Below are 3959 nucleotides of genomic sequence, written 5' to 3' on the forward strand. Positions count from 1 at the left end.
AATCCTGTGGGGCATGGTTTCAGCATGGGAGCGAGAACATCTCACCTCATCAGCAATGAGACAATCACAACATAGAAGGATGAAAGTTGAGGTCAGACTCTCCTGGGTCATAGAGGAAACAGCTGACCTGCATGGGGCAGAGAGTTAGTGGCCAAGATAGCTCAGTGGAGGAGGTGACTCTTTAGCTGAATTCTGAAGGAAGAATGGATGTTCTCCAGATGCGCCGGCAGAAGGAAATGAATTTTCACACATATTATGGCATGGAGGTTGGAGTAATATGGTATTTGAGAGGATTGTAAGAGTTGAGTCTGACTAGAATGTAGGCTGCACGAAGAAGGTGTATTTGTCATGGGTCATTAAAATACAAGAATTAGGCATGGCTACCACGGAATGAATATTGCTTAGAATGAATGACCCCCACATTAAGGAAATTCTTAATCTTCTTGGTTTGGAAAAATTCCACTAATTTTAACCAGCTTCTCTTTATTCACTAGACTCTGGATATTCTTGGAGGACAAGAATGCTTTAAATTTGACTCATTAAGAGTCACAAATAACAGGGTGAATTTTTCATAAGTTCTTTTTTTTAAAGATTTTATTTATTTATTTGACAGAGAGAGAGAGACAACGAGAGCAGGAACACTAGCAGGGGGAATGGGAGAGGGAGAAGCAGGCTTCTTGCCGAGCAGGGAGCCCGATGTGGGACTCGATCCCAGGACACTGGGATCATGACCTGAGCCGAAGGCAGACGCTTAACGACTGAGCCACCCAGGCGCCTGAATTTTTCATAAGTTCTGAATCAGTGTATTTTAAGTAAGCTTTGTAGGTCACCACAGGAGAATCTCAGAATTAGTGAAAGTGTTTGAACTGGCTTGTGGGAATAAACACAGCATACTCCTCAGAGTGGAGATGTTTGGTGCAGGTTACAGAGAAAGTGTTCTTGGGATCAGTTGTTGATTCTAACACTGTCCAAGTCCCTCAGGATGGTGTGTGGTGAAGGAAGGTCTTTGGAGGCTGACAGGCCTGGGTTCCGATCCCAGTTTAATGACTTACTAAGCTGAATGCTTACGCAGGTAATGTTGCCTCCTTAATTCTTGGGAGCCATATTGATAATTGGAAATAATATCTATCTCATTAAATTGTTGTGAGGATTCACTGGGAAAAACGTTTGTGAACAGACTGTCCTAGTAAAGGCCCTTTTTATTATAAAGAACAAGAAACCACTTATGCTGGTTTGGCTGAAATCAAGAAACAGGAAATAAAATACAGAGTTTTCAGGAGGAGGAACAAGGAATGGGATTGTCAGGTACATGCTTCATCTCCAGGAGCCACCAAATCTGTCAACAGTGTCCCAGTTTTTCCTCTATGCATATTCTCCCCCTCTTTGCTCTCCATAGCCTGGTCTCCTTAGCTTTCCTCAGATCCCTTCCATCTCTATTTTCCCTTTCTCTCGACCTTTCTATGCCCCAGCTTTGCCACGGAAAGTCCTGTTTGGTGTTCCTGTGTCCAATACTGTGTTTCTGGAAGAAGAACTGGATTGACTGAGTTTAGGTCCAGTGTCTGTGATGGACAGTTATCTGTGACCAAGTTGTGAGCCCTTGGTAGGCAACACCCTCAGCTCTGTATGGGGATGATTCCTAGAGCGAGGGCCTGTAGGAGTGCAGATACCAAACATCTCAGTTACAAACATCCAGCACACAGTAAGAGCACAACCAATGTTAACCTCCATCCCTTTTCCTTGTTCTTACTCTACCAGGATAGGTTTCCATAGTGAGTCCCACAGAAATTCATGATCATCTTTAAGTTTTTGCTTTTGCTTAGGCTATACCTCTTAAGAATGTCCTACTGCATCCATCCATCCATCCATCCATCCATCCATCTGTCAGTCTCTATCTCCCCTTTTCCAATATATGTCTTATACACCCTTGCAGGCCCACTTCCTCCAGGAAATCTTCCCCGATATCTTCAACCCCTCTTGATCCTCCTCATTTCTGTCAATTCCTTATAGTCTTTAACACATCATTTAGCACTAAATTATACAATGACTTGGATTTCTCTCTCAATAACTTTGAAGATGTTATTCTTGTTGTTTCAACTAGATTATAAATTCATTCAGAACAGAGAGTGCCACAGTGCCAAGCACAGAGAGGGACAAAAAGTATGTGCTCAAGGAATGGAGAAAATTACAGCACAGTAAATATTTTATAGCTGGAAGGGATCACAAAAATAATTGAGTCTAATTTCCTTGATTTCAGAACTGAGATCAAAACAGAGGTAGTACATTTGGTTGATTGAATATAAAGAATAACATGGTGACTAAATATTATTTATGTAACAGAGGAACCCTCTACAATCATACTATGGAATAGCATTTGAAGAATCACAATACATTTGACTTGGAAGAGAAGTGAGAAGTGATGTAGGACATGCTGTTCATGCCCATCAATGAGGAAACTCTTTCATAGGAAAAGGAAGGAATTTGTCCAAGCTCATCTGAGTATTTAGTAGTAGAGCTGGGACCAGGCTCCACATTCTTCTGCTCTTGTGATTTTCCCCTGCACTCCACTGTCATCAAATTTTTGCCTGTGATCTTAGGGATTTCTGTCCTTTCCCTTGACCACACACCTGGCACTGTGTAATAGGTGAGTACCAGGCTCCTTTGCCCTTCACAGCCTTTGTTCTGTATTCCTTGCCCTGGCCCATTCCTTGTACTGTATTCCTTTTCAGCCTCTTCTTCCACCTGTCTATTTTTGCCTTTGTTCACTTTGTCTTTTTTTTTTTTTTTTTTTTTACCTTGCCTTGCCCTGAGGACTAAATGTTTGGCCCTGTCTCCCTGGCTATAATTTTGATTCTGCCTCTGACCTCTGGCTGGTGGAAGTACCCTTCCCAGTTCTGCCTGGCCTCAGGAATGGGTATTGCCCACTATTGGCTAATTTATACATTGATTTAACACACATTTACCATGCATGTCCTCTGTGAAAGATTCTGAATTCTGAGGGATTCAGAGATGAAAAGATCACAGTCACCTCAATAAGCTCACAATCTAGTGGTGAGAGATTGACATTTTAAAACAATATGGCAGATGTATTCATCAAACTGAGCCCAGAGTGGTGGGAAGGTGACAGCCGGGAAGACTTCTTGGATGAGGTGTTCCTTCAGATGAGGCATTATGGGCAGATAATGGATAAGCATTAGCTGATGAAGCAGTGTGGTGGGGGTGAGTGGATATGCCGCAGAAGGAATAACATAATCAAAGGCATAAATCACGAAATTGCAAGAAGTATGAAAGAAATGACAAGCAACCTGATGTTCTTGGAGGATAGAAAGGAGGGCAGGAGGTAGTGTGGGAAGAGGCTGACAAGGTGGGTAAACCAAATTGGGAAGGCCTTGTCTGTAAGATAATTCTACTGTAGGGATTTAGGGAGCTAATAGATGACACCTTTGTTCCCTGCGTGGGTTCCTAATTAATTGAGAAAAAAAACCCCAAGGAGTCAAGCAGATGGAGATAAAAATGTCAGCTTTACTGCTGATAAAACAATAAGCATGGCTTAGATCTGGTCAAATTGCTTGCTAATGCTCCCAGTACTGAACTTAATTCCCCAAACGCAGGCCTCTCCTGCAGGGATAGATCTGCTTAGAGCTGATTAGAATATTTTGTGAGTGTCTGGCCCCCAAAGAGAGAGATGAAATTGAAGATGCTCACCTCAGCTTAAATTCACCAGTCAGGTGAGACACTCCTCCTCTGGGGAAAGAACACAAAAGTATTACTCTAATAGCGGTCCCTCCACTTGGAAACTTGAAGCAAAGGGGAAAGGAGGTTCCCACCTAACACCCACCATTTACTGAGCACCTATCCACCACTTACTGAGCCATGCAGAATGCCCTCATTCCACAAGCTAGAACTGGATAGAATCACAATTGGTTTGGGAAGATTCTCTAGCAGAAAGGGTAAAGGACATG

The sequence above is a fragment of the Halichoerus grypus genome, chromosome 6 (genome assembly GCF_964656455.1).
Source record: "Halichoerus grypus chromosome 6, mHalGry1.hap1.1, whole genome shotgun sequence".
NCBI classification, from domain to species: Eukaryota; Metazoa; Chordata; class Mammalia; order Carnivora; family Phocidae; genus Halichoerus; species Halichoerus grypus.